General features: G+C 39.9%; 1 protein-coding gene across 1 annotated transcript in view; it reads left to right on the top strand.

Moving 5' to 3' along the window:
* Window positions 1–3,182: 3,182 nt before the first annotated feature.
* The window catches only part of Agtr1 (angiotensin II receptor type 1), a 46,161-nt gene continuing 33,100 nt past the window's right edge, over window positions 3,183–16,243 (top strand). The window contains exon 1 of the mRNA XM_059265274.1: window positions 3,183–3,319. The gene's annotated coding sequence lies outside the window, so the exon portion shown is untranslated. The remainder of the gene's footprint in view (window positions 3,320–16,243) is intronic.

Raw genomic sequence — 16,243 nt, 5'->3', positions numbered from 1 at the left:
TTTCAAATAAACAATACAGGAGGGACACGTGAAAGCAATATTCACAGGAATGTATGGCATAAATAAAAATATTTTAAGTGTAAACATTAGTGGAGAGAGGGATGTCACACAAGATAACATACATACATATTTTTATAAGATGAACAAAATTTGGAAATCAAACTGTAGGGGAGAATCATGGCAAGACACACATACATATGTGTGTATGTGTATATATACATGTATATACATTTATATATGAATATATACATAAATATGTGTATGTGTCATAAATATGTATAGGTGTTTATATTCCTGAAAACCCAGACTTTAGTAGACCCCCATACCTTAGCACAACTGACTCCATGATGGAAGTACCATCCAGGCCATAGAACTCAGCATGTAGATAGTACCACCTCCCAAAGCTAAAACAAAGGATTAATCCATCAAAGTCCATAGTTCTGGGAAAGTTTCTAAATCTTGCTTTTGCCCTCTTTAGTTCTGCTTCTGGCTAACTGTTCTTGTTAACTGAAGTATGTCAATCCAGTATGTCAACAGAGAATATGGGTTTTGTGTTTAAAAGCTCACCCTAAAAAAGGCTCAATGCTACACTGGATTCCTAATCTTGCAAAGTAGTCACTGGCCAGTTAATAAAGATGTTCTATAGGTTTATACCTATGATTAAGCAGTCTTCCCTGGTGAATATCTTACATCAAGCATATCATTACTTTCTAGTTTTCCTCAAACTACCATACCCAAAGGTACCCTCATGCCCTGGGCAACACCCTCCAACTATGCTCTTTACCCTGGATCATCTATCCTCTTCTCTTGGCCTCCTCCACTATTTCACAGCTCCTTTGCTTGCTGTGTTCTTACTACCTGTTGCCTGTTGTCTCTCCCCTCTCTGTTTATGCTTCTCTGCATTTTACATCCAGGACAATGTGTCCCCTGATTGCATCACACTGTCTTTGCACAGCCCGGCTTCTTAGAATGTGGGTTTTTGCAGCTTCATCACATTTCTCTGATTCCAGTGTTCTCACAGCTTTGGATCTCATTTCTGTTCACATTAATCATGAAAAAGTGGCAAGTCTTTAAAAGTTATTGAAACCCATTAACAACCCCTCAACAATCTCAGGTAAAACTCAACAGTCCGTCCCAGAGGGAAAAAAGTCTTACCACCTCCACCACTGCTGGGCGTGGTGGCACACATCTTTAATCCCAGCATTTGGGAGGCAGAGGCAGGCAGATCTCTGTGAAATTGAAGCCAACCTGGTATACAAATCCAGTTCCAAGACAGCCAGGGCTGTTACACAGAGAACTCCTGTCTCGAAAAACCAAAGAAAAGAAAGTTTTAGCACCTACCATACCCCCACACACACTACCTACCACATCACACACACACACACACACACACACACACACACAGGCACACGTACACCATCTACCACACCATACACAATGCTCACACCATATACACATATCACAGCATGTCACATACACAACCTACAACATCATATAACATACGCATCACCTACTATATCACATACACACTAACTCACCTATCATACTACACCACACACACACACACACACACACACACACACACACACACACACCAGCACCACCAACACCACCACCAGCACCTCTTACACACACACAAAGTTAGTCATGGAGATATCGGTGCAAGACTTAAATGTATAAACTCCAGCAGCTGCCTCTCCTAATTAGTTTAATGTATCCATCCAGCCTTTGAGTGCCTTCTGTAATTCTTTTTTGGTTTGTTTGTTTGTTTGTTTGTTTGTTTGTTTTGAGACAGGGTTTCTCTGTGTAGCTTTGGTGCCTGTCCTGGATCTCACTCTGTAGACCAGGCTGGTCTTGAACTTGCAGAGATCTGCCTGGCTCTGCCTCCCGAGTGCTGGGATTAAAAGCATGTACCACCATTGCCTGGCCCCTTCTGTAATTCTTTACTGTCTTTTGACAGTGTTTCTAGCACCAATTGATTTCATTTTTATGTATTCCTTGTGTTTCACGTCTAGCCTAGTCCACTGTATTTCTCTTCTACTTATTTCTGCTTATAAATGCCCATAATTCAAATCCACTCTACACATTAGGCTCATTCTCACTAGAAAAAGAAAAAGTCTATTCCTAAATATTCTTATTCTCTTGACTAATGGTAAATGAAATTGTTGCCTTAATTTCATTTTGGGGTAAGTGGGGTTGAGACAGAGTTACACTCTGTAGACTAGGCTGGCCTGGAACTCATGATGCAGTACAGGCTGGCCTCAAGCTTGCCTCACTCAGCATTCTGAATGCTAAGATTACAAACCTGAGTTTACCACACCCAATTTTATTTTTTGATTGTTCATTGTTAGTGTTTAAAATACAAAAGGTTTTTCTATATTGGTTGCATATTAAGACACTTTGTTCAACTCTTTATTAGCTTTGATAGTTTGTTTGTAACCTTAGGTTTTCTAAACACAAAATCGTGTCAACTACAAACAGTAAAGTCTTGAGTTTCTTTCTTGTCTGTGGACATTTATAATTTCTTTTTTTTACCTGAGTACAAGATTGGGTACAAGTTGAGAGACCAAGGGTCCTTGTGTTGTTCCTAATCTTAGGCACAAATCAATGGTCATTCAATATTAAGTATGACATTACTGACTTTTCAATACTTTCATAAGAATAATTTTAATGAATAAAACTCAACGAGTTTCATAAAATAGATGAAAATCTGCCCTTTTATTTTGTGCAACCCTGGAATTAATCCATGCCATCTATGACCCACAGCGGCATTGTCAAATTTTGATTTAGTACCATAAAAGACAAGGAAGTGCCCTGATTCTTCCTTGAAAGTTTTTTCTTTTTTTTCAACCTAGAAAGGGAGCCTGTGGAGAACAAAAGAAACAAGTAAACAAAAGAAAAGAAAGGATGTTTATCTCTGCCGTTAGTAATGTTGTTTGAGCCCACCCAGCTCCTTTCCTCTTCAAAACTCTCTCTAGGGGATGCTGAGTTTCAGCTCAGGTGAATCTGCATCTGGTAGGTGACTCTGAGGGACAGTGGTGTCATCCTTTCCTTGGTCAGAATCTACCAAGGGAGGGGCCGGAAGGGTCTTTACTAGGGGCGGGCTAGGAGGGAAGGCAAACTCAGCCTTGGAACTCAGCGGCAACGCCCCTTTGCTATATTTGTCTCAGCTTGGATTCCAGCTGCAGGCAACCTGGATCCCAGGCAGCAGCAGTGACAGAGACCGGACAGGACTGCACACAGTTCGCAGCCAGCGCTGAAAGTGGGCTAGGGAGGAGCTAGAAGGCGTGAGAAAAGCCGGGAGCTGGACACAGAGCGGGTGAGTCCCAGCAGATAGCCTCGCCAACTCGGGAACACAGCGGGTGGGAGGCGACTTAATTTCTAGGGTCCTGAGAATCCAGGGGCTCCAGCACATTGTCTGTCAGCGCCCTTCCCAGAACTGGTCACCGTCCCTAGAACAGATGAGAGACTTCAGGGATCGGTGTGGGTTACTCTGAAGCTTACTCCAAATTTTAATGTTCAAGAAGCAAGCCAGCAAATTTCTTCTTCACCCTAGTGAGTCTAAACTGTAACCTGAAGCTTGTGTGGACACTGGGGTGTCATGTGAAAGTTATGCCACTTTTAGGTAAAGTTAAGGGGAGCTTCGTCCTGTCCCCTACTTCCCAGATATGCTTCTCCTCTTTCCTAGCTCTTGGTAAACACTACAAGTGGGTCCTTGGTATCAGACCCTGGAGGTACTTGGGAAAAAATTAGTCACTTTGAAGTGTTTCGGGAAGTCCTTTGATTCACTGATGTAACAGAGGTGCAGAAGCACAGGCACTAACTCCAACTGGTGCAGCCTTGACCTTTGCACGTCTGCAATTGAGGTTGGATTTTAGCCAAGGTCTGTGTTTCTGGGCCCTCCATTCCTCTTCATCTAGCATCCCGTCTTTTAGTTCTTTGTCTCCAGACTCCTGCCAATCTTCCCCAAGGCCTTTCTTGTCTTACTGTCTTTGGACAAGCATCAGAGAGCTGAATATTGACTCCTTGTTTGCTATCCCCTCACTGAGTGTCAATATCCCATAAGCCACACATCCCTACTGTGCCCTATAATCGTACATAGGAAGTTGATCATGTTTAGTTTAATTTCAGGAAGACAAAGTAACTGTGAGGGAGGCAAGAAGCCTCTCCACCCCCACATTATAACCCTGGAGCCACTTGTGTTACCTTTAGAAGATACTTCAGCCCCCAAATGATTCTCCTAGTAGTTGCCTCGGGAGGCTCCTAAATGAAGGTGTTAATTTTCCTCCCATTTCCTGGGGTTAAAACAAACAAACAAGCAAATAAAACAAACAAAAAAAAACACTTGCCATGCCTGCCACAGTGTTTCCCTAGCTATAAATGCCCCGTCTCAGCAAGGAAGCAAAGGGAGTAGAGAATGAAGACGTCCTCTGAACTAGCTGTGTGGCATGAAAGGTGCTTTTCAGCAACTGACCCATTTGTCTGCTCTTAGGGTCTCTTTTGTTATAAATTCTCTTAGCAAGGCTTAGTGTCATGTACCTGTCATTCCAGCACTCAGATGATGCAGGCAGAGGATTAGGAGTTGAAGACCAAACTTGACTACACAGCAAATTCCAAGTCTTCCTGCTCTGTCTTAAAAAAACAAATAGGCAAGAAAATAAGCTCAAAGCCTTGATGCTTTTTGTTTTTAATTTTTGTTTTAAAAAATTAAAGTGTGAAATAATTACCCTGGTTAGCAGCCCATATTTGGAGTCTTCAAAACTGTCCAGTTCTGTTGCTATGTTACCTGTTCTGGATAAAGATTCAGTTTTCTGGTGATGGTTATAAGTGGTCCCTCCCTAAATCATGAATGGCAGTTCCTATAATGCAGCTTATAGTTCAGGTAGTCACCCAAATGTGGAAGTGTCAGCATTGGCTAAAGTTTCATGATTGTAAGTTTCAAATCTGCAACCTTGTGGACTCATTTTCTCCCTGACTGCATCATTCTTTGATCCTCTCATGGTGTCTTGATTTTTAGTTCTGCTTACTTTAAACTGAGTAAGTTCCTCACGAACTCCCAACTCAGGGATTGTGGGCTCTGGGGAAGACTTTGCTATTTTGCTATCTAAACTCCAGAGTCTAGAGTGCCATTCTGTCACTGTCGTTCTGGCAGTTATTAGACTTTTCTCTGTCTTACTCTGGATCAATGTTTAAAGAATAAGCTTATTTATGAATCATGCAGCTTTCTCACTTTGCCTTTCTAGTTTGGAGTCAAGCTATATTTATGTGCTCATGTGCATTTGTGCAGCCGGGGATCACCACCCTTTTGCTGCTATGAATAGTGAATAGCAGTAACTGTTATCTGTGTTGAGTTTGAGGGACAACAGAAAAGGGATGGTTAATCTGCTACTTGCCAGGAATCTGAAGCACTGTTTAACTGCCACCCATGAGTCCCCTCTGCGCTCTCACTGTGTACTTTTCAAGAAAACAGCCTAGAGGGGTTATATTTTACTTCCAAGCCTATACTATGAACAGAGATGTAATTCCTCCTTCATTTACATGTTTTGGCTGCCAAGTACAGACTCCTGTTTCTAGGCCTCATACTTACCACTGAATCTAGTCCTTTTCCTGCTCAGTCACATGTGCTGAATATCAAAGAATTTCCCAAGCAAACTAGTAACTTAAAATTTTGTTTAAGTCTGAATATTGCTAAAATTAAAAAGCTGACTTTAAGGCACACAATGAGGCAAAACAATAAACACAATGAAAATATCTAAGATCAGTTTAGAAGTGTTTTATTATTTTTAATGATTTATTGTTATTATTATCATTATTATTATTATTTACATTCCCAACCACAGTTTCCCCTCCTTCCTCTCCTCCCAGCCACTCTCCCCCACATTCCCGCTGCCTGCTTCCCATTCCCCCATCCCCATCCACTCCTTTGTTTCTATTCAGAAAAGGGCTGGCATCAGCCCAACATGGTATAACAAATTGCAATGAAAATAGGCACCATCTCTCCTAGTAAGGCTAAACTAGGCAACTTGGTAGGAGGAAAGGGTCCCAGAAGCAGGCAACAGAGTCAGAGACAGCCTCTGCTCCCACTGTTAGGAGTCCCACAAGAAGACTAAGCTACACAATTGTCACATATATGCAGAGGGCCTAGGTCAGTCTTGCAGGCTTCCTGGTTCTTTGATCAGTCTCTTTGAGCCTCTAAGAACCCAGGTTAGTTAATTCTGTGGGTTTTCTTGTTGTGTCCTTGACCCCTCTGGCTCCTTCGAAAGGATTCCCCCAAGCTCTGCCTAATGTTTGGCTGTGGTTCTCTGCATGTTTCCATCAGTTGCTGGGTGAAGCCTCTCTGATGACAGTTGGGCTAGGTACAATCTATGAATGTAGTAGAATCTCATTAGGCATCATTACACTGACTTTTTTTTCCAGTAGTGTTTGGTTCTATCCTAGGTCTCTGGGCTCTTCGTCCTCTGGATCATGGTGTTGCAGGCAGTGTCAGGGTGGACTCTCTCTCATGGCATGGGTCTCAGGCTGGACCAGTCATTGTTTGACCCATCCCAAAATTTCTGTGCCACCTTTACCCAGCACATCTTGTAAGCAGAACAAATTGTAGGTTGAAGGTTTTGTGGTTGGGTTGGTGTCCCAATCCTTTCACTGGAAGTCTTGCCTGGTTACAGGAGATGGCCAGTTCAGATTACATAGGGAACACACATTACATAAAGTTTCTACCTCACGCCAAAATGCCCTCCTTTTCTAGTTGTCTCTTCTTATAACCACCCCACCTGATCCCTCCTGTTGCCATCCTCACCGGCCTCCAGTCCACACGTGAAATCTATTTCCCCTTCCAAGGGAGATCCAAGTGTCCCTCCGTTAGCCCTTTAGGAATGTTTTAATCCCATGTTATTTTGCAAACTGGACACATTGACTTTTCAATTCCTCACTGCTGGAAAGCATTATCATTTTTCTTCAAAATAGTTTGAAGAGTATTCTTTAAAAATTAACTGAAATCATTGGGTGAGATGGCCTGTGTTTCACACTAAAGCTCTTATAAACAAAAGTAAGCTGTGTTTGATTTATATACTAAATTTACCTATATGTACAGTTTCTATTACATTCATGGGCTGAATTTTAGCTCCTTAAAAACAACTTTTTAATGAATTACTATCTAACAACACTTTAACACATTAGCGTCTACAAAAATTTAAAGTAGTATTCAATTTGACAAATGACTACAACTCATTTACTATTGTTCTAAAGTACATAATTCTATTATGTGGAAAACATAAAGAACCATAAACATTCCAGATATTTCACTAAAGCGTTATTTCTTTAGTGTCGTGTTTGACAGTTGGAAAAAAGAAACAAAGTGAGTTTAGAACACTTGTGGTTTGTGGGTATGCCAAGTGGATATTGTATTAAAATTAAATGTTGTCTGATCTTTCACTTTTTCTTTTCATAGCAGATGTTCATAAGTGGGGAAAGTTCCTTTGCATATGAAAACTAAATAAAATGTTGTGTGATTACCTTATTTTAAATTATTTTTGTAGGTAAATTTAGAAGTCTTTACTTTTGCTTCAGTTTGGTTTGCTCAGTTCCTCAGTAGGCCAAAGAGTCTCTAAGGCAGGCTAGTAAATTAAGAATTTTGTTTAGAAGTTTACGTCTAAATATTGCAAAGATAAAATAGCTGTCTTGAGGGCAGCATCTTGAGTCAGAGTGGATGTCTAGAATCTGCTGGTACTATTGAAGCGTTCTTCCCATATGCAAGAAAATGTTCAGTTGCTTGCCCAGTCTGACTTTTAAAGTACTGAGGTTGTGAAGAGGGGAAGCAGTGAATGCAAGGCTGCTCCAGCTGCAGTGAATGCAAGGCTGCTGCAGCTGCAGTGTATCTTTTTAGCTCAAGTTTCTACTGGCAATGTCTTCAAATTTTAAATTACAGAATTAATAATTCTTCAGTTCGGGTCAACTTCTTTATGATTTGTCATCCATTTTGTGTACATAAAATATATCTTGATCTTTACCAAACTGTTGAAAATCTTCTTTAGATCAATTTGTTTAAGTATCAGTGACTAACTAGAAGATCAATATGGTTGTGTACTCTTAAACAGTTCATGACTGCTAATGGGCCTTGCATGCTGATTTATGTTTCCTCATTTTGTACTAATCAAAGTTCCTCTTCTCTGCTTTGTAAAAATGAAGAGTTATGCATGTGAGATCTATCTATCAGTGGTACCAGATTCTTGCGAAGGGAATAGTATAGATCAGATGACAAGATGACACATCAAAGAAGAGTGATTATTGCCCAATACAGTTGTCAGGCAAGCGAAGAAAGGAAAGTTTTTGAAAATCACCACTTCTTTTGTTCTACCTTTCAGGCCAGACTGAATGTGCATCGTGGCTGTGTTGTGCAGTTCTCACCACTTTTGTGATAACTACTGCTTCTTTCCCCATCTCCTAAGACATCCACTACTTCAGTAACAGGAACCAGAGCAATGTATTATTAACACTGTTATGATTTATTATGCGGGGGCTCCCAAGGTTATCCCAAGCATGCAGGGAAACATGCTGGCATGCTGGGCAGATGCAGCAGCGGGCTGGCAGGCAACCCACTCCATACAGGCATGGTGGCAGAGCATCAGGTGGACATTCACAACGCAGATGCTACATCCATGAGGAAATGGTTTATTATAATAGAGAGATGGAGAGAAGAGAGGAAAGAAGAAAGAGAGAGAGAAAAAGAGAGAGAGGGGATCGAGGGGTGCACACCTCATGGGAGTGGAGGGAGAGGAGAAAGAGAGAGAGAAAAGGAACAGAGTTTTTTCCTTAAGAAGAGATTTTTACATCAGGACACAGGGTGGCATCAAGGGGTGGAATCAGAATATTAACATTTCTCCATTTTGATTATTATAAAAAAGAGGTGAGTTATGAGAGCAAGTAGGGGAACAAGGGCGCTGAATTCTTGAGACTACTTCAAGTTGGAAAGGGGTAAAGTGGGGAGGGGTGACCCAGGAGTTACACATGGTGGGAGGCATGAGTGAAGAAGTATTGTTAGCTGTCCCCATGGAAATCTCTGGCATGGAGATATCAGGCATCTGGTCCTTGAGGTTGCTAGGAATAAATATAGATAGTTGTCATTAGTCCTATGAGCTGTGCTAGCCATGGGTAGAGTGATAACTGCCAGAAAAAAAAATGGAACAGGGAAGTGCTCTGGTTATACAGCAGAGGCAAGGGTGAACAGATTCCAGTTGCTGAGCAGATGCCTGCCTGAGCCTGGAGAGGTGGTACTGGCAGTAAATTGAAGGATGTGTTCTTCAGGATTATAGGAGACATCATGTCTGTCATTTCTCTGGAGGTGGGGGTACTTCCATCCCAGTTGGCATCCTCAGTTGGAGGTTGGCATCCTTAGAGCTGGTGCCAGCTGGTGCAGGGGCTGGCGTATCTGGAGAGCCCCTTGGCCCAGGCAGGAGGAGGGAAACTGCAGTCTCATTGTGTCTATGAATTGTATTTCATTATTCATCTGTCTTTTGATGCATATCTAGACTGATTCCATTTTCTGGCTATTGGAAATAAGGCAGCAACAAGCACGGATGACAAATGTCTCTGTAGTGGGATTTGGGTCTTTTGGATTACATGCCCAGGAGTGGAATGGTTGGGTCATATGGCATTTCTAATTTTAGTGTTTTGAGAAACTACCACACTGGTTTATATATTGTCTGTATCAGTTCATACTCCCACCAATAGCAAATAAGGATAAAATTATCTATGGATTCAATGGACTCCTCGACAAAATCCTGACATCATTTTTCAGAGAAGTAAATTCATATTTTGATAAAACTAAAATTAACTGAGCTGGTGTTGACCTTTACTTAATCTTCACAAAAACTCTGTGGGATAATCTCTAATTTGTTCTCATTTTATTATCTGGAATACTGAAAATAAGATAAATAACTCTCCTAAGTGTAATAACTGATAAAGTAAAAATTTAAACAGAATGTTTCTAATCCCAAACCCTGCTCTTAGCTTCAACGCACAGTCTATTCTCTACTCTAGGCTACTTATGTTTATATATATATATATATATATATATATATATATATATATATATATAAAATTTTATTTTACAACATAATTTAATTCTACATATCAACCACAGATTCCCTTGTTCTCCCCTCTCCCGCCCCCCTTCCCTTCCCCCCAGCCCACCCCCCATTCCCACCTCCTCCAGGGCAAAGCTTCCCCCGCGCGGACTGAGATCAACCTGGTAGACTCAGTCCAGGCAGGTCCAGTCCCCTCTCCCAGGCCCAGCCAAGCGACCCTGCATAGGCCCCAGGTTTCAAACAGCCAACTCATGCAATGAGCACAGGACCCAGTCCCACTGCCTGGATGCCTCCCAAACAGATCAAGCCAATCAACTGTCCCACCCATTCAGAGGGCCTGATCCAGTTGGGGACCCCTCAGCCATTGGTTCATAGTTCATGTGTTTCCGTTTGTTTGGCTATTTGTCTCTGTGCTTTATCCAACCTTGGTCTCAACAATTCTTGCTCCTATAAACCCTCCTCATTCTTGCCAATTGGACTCCCAGAGCTCCACCTGGGGTCTAGCCATGGATCTCTGCATCCAGATCCCTCAGTCGTTGGATGGGGTTTCTAGCACGACAATTAGGGTGTTTGGCCATCCCATCACCAGAGCAGGTCAGTTCGGGCTGTCTCTCGACCATTGCCAGCAGTCTGTCGTGGGGGTATCTTTGTGGATTTCTGTGGGCCTCTCTAGCACTTTGCTTCTTCCTATTCTCATGTGGTCTTCATTTACCATGGTCTCCTATTCCTTGTTCTCCCTCTCTGTTCTGGATCCAGCTGGGATCTCCTGTTCCCGCAAGCTCTCTTTCCCTCGACCCTAGCCCTTCATTACCCCCACTCATGTCCAGGCTGTTCATGTAGATCTCATCCATTTCTCTCTGTCATTGGGCAATCCCTGTGTCTTTCTTGGGGTCCTGTTTTCCAGGTAGCCTCCCTGGTGTTGTGAGTAACAGTCCAGTCATCCTTGTTCCACATCTAGTATCCTCCTATGAGTGAGTACATACCATGGCTACTTATGTTTTAATGAAAGCTAAATATTTGAAAATTGAAAGTTAAAATTTAAAATCACTTGCTATTTTATTTATTTGGAAAAAAACCTACAAGATCTATTCTATTTTATTTAAAACATGTGACCATAAGTACACTGATGAAGAATTCTAGTTTCATCTGGAAAAACACTAAAATTAGGACAGCTCATTCAAACTCACTAGTTTGAATATGTGGGTCAGGTGGGGGGATGTGTATACACCAGTTTACCTTAGTCTGGCTTTTTGCAAAGAAATGGTAGGTGGTCCCTGTGTCACATGTCTAGCTTAACTACATGGGAAATAGAGACAGGAAGATTCCTTCCATCTGATAATTGACATCACCCTGGGCAACTAAGAAAAATGTTCTAAAACTATAAAAGGAAAATAAATGATGGCATAGTTTAGACACTTTTTGTTATCTCAACTAAAATTTTCTATTTAACTTTTAGGATGCTAATGTTAAAAGTGGCCTCTTGGGCAAGTCGCATAAATTGTTCACTATGCCAACTTAAATTAGCAATTGCTTTTTTTTAGCTGTTACTATAAATGCTCATTTACCTCAAGCATGGTTTTGTAATAAATAAATAAGCCATAGTTGACTACAGACCCTCAAGCAAATAATGAATTATTTTAAGCTCATGACTTCCACAGTGATTCAGTCTCTGAATTCTTCATCTCAGTACATGCAGATTTTCTGGAAACTTTCAGGTGGACTGGCCCAAAAGTTTCTCATTTGGAAATTGGCTCCTTGGTGATTGTCAAAAGACTAAACTGAACCTAGGTTTTTTTTAGGTCATTGCTGAGGAGAGGTGTGCCCTCCACCTTAATCAGTCACAATTTTCTCAAAGATAAACAATTAGCGACCTCTTGGATCTAGGACTATAGCATTCTGGAATCCCTCAAAGGTATGTAACAGTTAAGTTAAAGGTTAGAGCACCATCGTGCTCTGTAGGATGACTGGGAAGGGAAATAGCACCAAGGAGAGGCTGTGGAAAACAAAGTTTCTATAGTGTTAACAAAATGAGAAAGTACCAATGACCATCCCCTTTGGCCATTTAGAGTCCTGCTGGACTCACCAAGCCCAATTTGTGAACATAGTTGAACACAACCTATAGCAAGTTTCTTTACCCCAAACAGGTTGAAAATAAATTTATGAAGAAGTGATTCTTTCAGCAAGTGTCATACACTCAAAATAATTTTATCATACTTTATTTTTGACTCAAATTCTTATTATTATTAAACTTGAATGCGTTATTACATGCTTCTAAATCAATGTGGTATTTCTCTAGGACAGGAGCATTCCATTAACCTAAAGTCAATAACTTTCTCCATTCAAGTGATGTCACTGTACATGAGACATATCATACCATGATGTCCCCTAGCCCTTTACGTGCTCAAAACTAATTACTGTCTCTTTATCTGGAGTGGAAAAAACTTCTATGTGTTTCCAGCATGACTGCTTGAATGTGTCCCTGCCTTTGGTCTGCGAAGAGAAGTCTTGTCAGCTGGACTGAGCAGCCACAGTAATGAGCCATATAATGGAAATGGAAGCAGTTATAATATATTTAATATAAATATATATCGCATATAATTTAATGTCTTAGTTACTTTTCGGTTGCTGGAAAAAGACACCATAACCAAGGCAACTTAGAAAGCATTTAAATCGGGGCTTGGTTACAGTTTCAGAAGGTGAGTCGAAGACCATCATGGTGGGGAGCATGGCAGCCTACAGGCAGACATGGCTCAGGAGCAGTTGTTGAGAGCCTATATCATATACTGAAGTTGGAGCAGAGAGGTTGACTAGGTCTGGCATGAACTTTTGAAATGTCAGAGCCCACACCCAGTGACACATCTCCAACAAAGCCACACCTCTTAATCCTTCTCCAAACAGTTCTACCAATTAGGGACCAAGCACTATGTGAGCCTACAGAGGCCATTCTCATTCAAACCACTACAATATTTAATGAGAAGATAATCATAAGTGAATAAATCAGTATACAAAATATAAATCACAAGCACCATTCTATTTCTATATGTCTTATTGATTCTTATCCAAGGGCTATTAGGCTCTGACTTGGGTTCTCGGTGTTCTAGTGAAAGGAACTGAGTCATGTTTTTAATGGCTTTTGACCAAAATCACTCATTTTATTTTTAAATGTCTGAATAAAAGAAAGACTAAGAAAAATACAAAAAAAACTGTGAAGTTTTTGAATATTACTAATTTCAGATCTGAATTTGTCTGTCTTCTCTATGTGCCTTTAGTAATTCCTCATTTTGTTTTTATCTTTCCACTTGCCATTTATCCTGAGTTACTAAAGTATGTCCATCTGTGTACTGATGACAAACTGTGTGAGAGTCTACAGCTCTTTGACAAAGACTCTTCAGTCCTGTTGTTATGTAAAGTTTGGAAAGACCTGCCAGGAAGTGACTGTGTTCCCTCAGCAGAAACAACCAGAATTTTAGTTTGAGACAACCACCACCTGAAGAATAGTACTACAGTTGAACCTTCTATACTTTGTTTTCTTGAAGTTGGTAGAGCCCACAGCCTTAGTATTTTGTAGTCAGAAGATTTCCTGATTATAACTGCATAACCATGGCCTATGACTCAAGCTTCTTGCCAGCTAGTTCTTATATCTTAAATTAGGCCATAACTATTAATCTATGTATCACCACATGTTCTGTGGCTTTACCTGTGTCCCATTACATGTTGCTCCTTGGGCGGCGTGCTGGTATCTCCTCTGTCCTTCCTGTCTCTCTCTTTGAATTTCCCGGCCGCCTTTAAAGTGCCTTGTAGCACATATTCGCAGCATACAGAAAGACATTCCACAATTAGTATTTTGTAGGAGAACCTACCTTACGGGAAATACACTTTGTTTTCTGGAAGTTTGGTAGTGTCCACAGCCTTTATTATCTTAGTATTTTATAGGAGAACCCACTTTATGGGAAATATACTTTGTTTTTTGGAAGTTTGGTAGAGTCTACAGCCTTTATTATCTTATCCCACCTCATGGGAAATATCATTTGATAATATTTGTAAATGCCAAGATTCTTTCATATTACAGCACTGTGTTAAAAGTGACATAATATATGTATGTAATGTTTAACTTACCTGTGTGTTATCCCCTTAAGAACTCTTAAAGTTCAAATAATCCTATTTTTAAAATGTTTCAAGTCCACAGTGAAAAATATTAATTAATTAGTATTAATTAATTAGCATTTGTGGACTGGCTAGATGGCTCTAAAAGCTAATAAAAAGCACTTGCCACCAAGCCTGAACACCTGAGTTTGACAACCTGGACTCACGTGGTAGAACCTAGAAGTTATCATGTGACCTCCACATGTATGCAATGGCATTCAAGAGCACACGCCTCTCCAAACACAAATAAATAAATGTATTGAAAACGGATGGTTATGTAGTGAAAAGTAGTATAAGTAAGTTCCTGGGAAACCCAAAGAAGCTGTTTAACATACAAAATATTAGTTTCTGTGATGTGGCATGAGCTTTCTAATACAAGAAACCGGGCACAGCTCAATTAAAACTAAGCAATGGTGATAGCAGAGCAAAACAGCAGAAGAAAACTATCTGAAAATATCAAGAAAGTGAAAGTAACTTCCAGTTATTTCCAAGTTAAAGAAATGCCAATCCAATCAAACAATGGACTCAGAAAAAAATATTTCATGAAATCTAAATTTTCAACATCAAACTTTTGTTGGAAACTTTATAGAGGTGAACTTGTAAATACTTACAAAGAAATTAAGAATATACAGTTTGGTCCAATAAGGCTGTTTTAGATTTGTCCTACTGATACATTTATGCAAGTACAAAAGTGCTTATGTACAAATGAGATGTGAACACTGAGACATTTTTGTGGCAGATAAAGGGGAAATTGGGGGAAAAGCCTGAGGCTCAATAAAGTTGGTTAGTTAAATTATCTTCAAGAAAATTATCAAGACATATAATACTACATAGTTATTAATGAGGTTGCTTTATGTGTGTTAATGGAGAAAGTTCTGTTAGACATAGTTGTGAGTAGAATTAAAAAGTGACAGAAGTGAACAGAGTACTAAAATGAGTATTAAGAAAGAACATGTAGGCTAGGGATGTGGCTCAGTGGCAGAACAGTTGCCTAGAATGTGTGAGTCACTGAGTTATATTCCAGGCACAGAAGTTGGGAAATGGGGAGAGAGAGAGAGAATAATATGTGCATGTACTATGCTTTTTAAAGTATTAGAAAAATAAGGAAGAGATTGCAAGTTTAATGACCTATACAAGGTAAATCCAGAGACAAAATGAGATAGAGTAAGGAGACATTAATTTTTATTTTAAATTTCTCTATAACAACATTTATGTTACCTGAAGTTACAACTTGCATGAAGAAGTAAAACAGAAAAATATTTTTACAGGGCTATTTTTTAAATAATTTTTAATTTATTATTTTCTATTTATGGGTGTTTTGCCAGCATGCATGTCTGTATACCATGTACATGCAGTGTTCACAGCATCCAGAGAGGGCATTGGATCCCCTGGAACTGGAGTTAGAGATGGTTGTGAGCCATCATGTGAGCTGGGAAATGAACCTGGGTCCTGTACAAGAGCAGCCAGTGCTCTTAACCATTGAGCCATCTCTTCAACTATTACAGTGGTATTTTAAAATTATGTTTTGATACCACTGGTAAAAACTTTGAGCTAAAAATAAAAAATCATTTAGCCAAATTTAACTGTGGATTTAAAAGTAAAACTCCATCTTTTACCATGTTTTTTTAACTTAGTGTCTGTGTCTCCAGAGAGCATTTAGAGTAAGATTACATTGTTTTACCATGAAACATTTTTTCTCTTTCTGTAGTGTTTGGATATTTGGAAGGATGCTGAACATAAATCAGAAAGAATATGAGAGTTCTGTGACAGTCACTTAGAGCTTCCTACCTCTACATAAGGAAAAATATGTCCTCAAAGTCTCAATGGTGGTTTTATTCTTCCAAAAAACATTCTTAATATGTAATGTTAATAATTATTATGTAAATTAATAGAAACCTGACCACATTTATAAATCATTTTAAGTTTTTTCTTTCTGATTGAATATAGGATAAATTGATATAAAATAGCTTATGATTAATCTGAGTAAGTCATTGCAACCATCCCAGAGGCCAGGAAAA

This window comes from Peromyscus eremicus, chromosome 6 (assembly GCF_949786415.1).
Source record: "Peromyscus eremicus chromosome 6, PerEre_H2_v1, whole genome shotgun sequence".
NCBI lineage: Eukaryota > Metazoa > Chordata > Mammalia > Rodentia > Cricetidae > Peromyscus > Peromyscus eremicus.
This window is presented reverse-complemented; position numbering and strand designations above follow the sequence as displayed.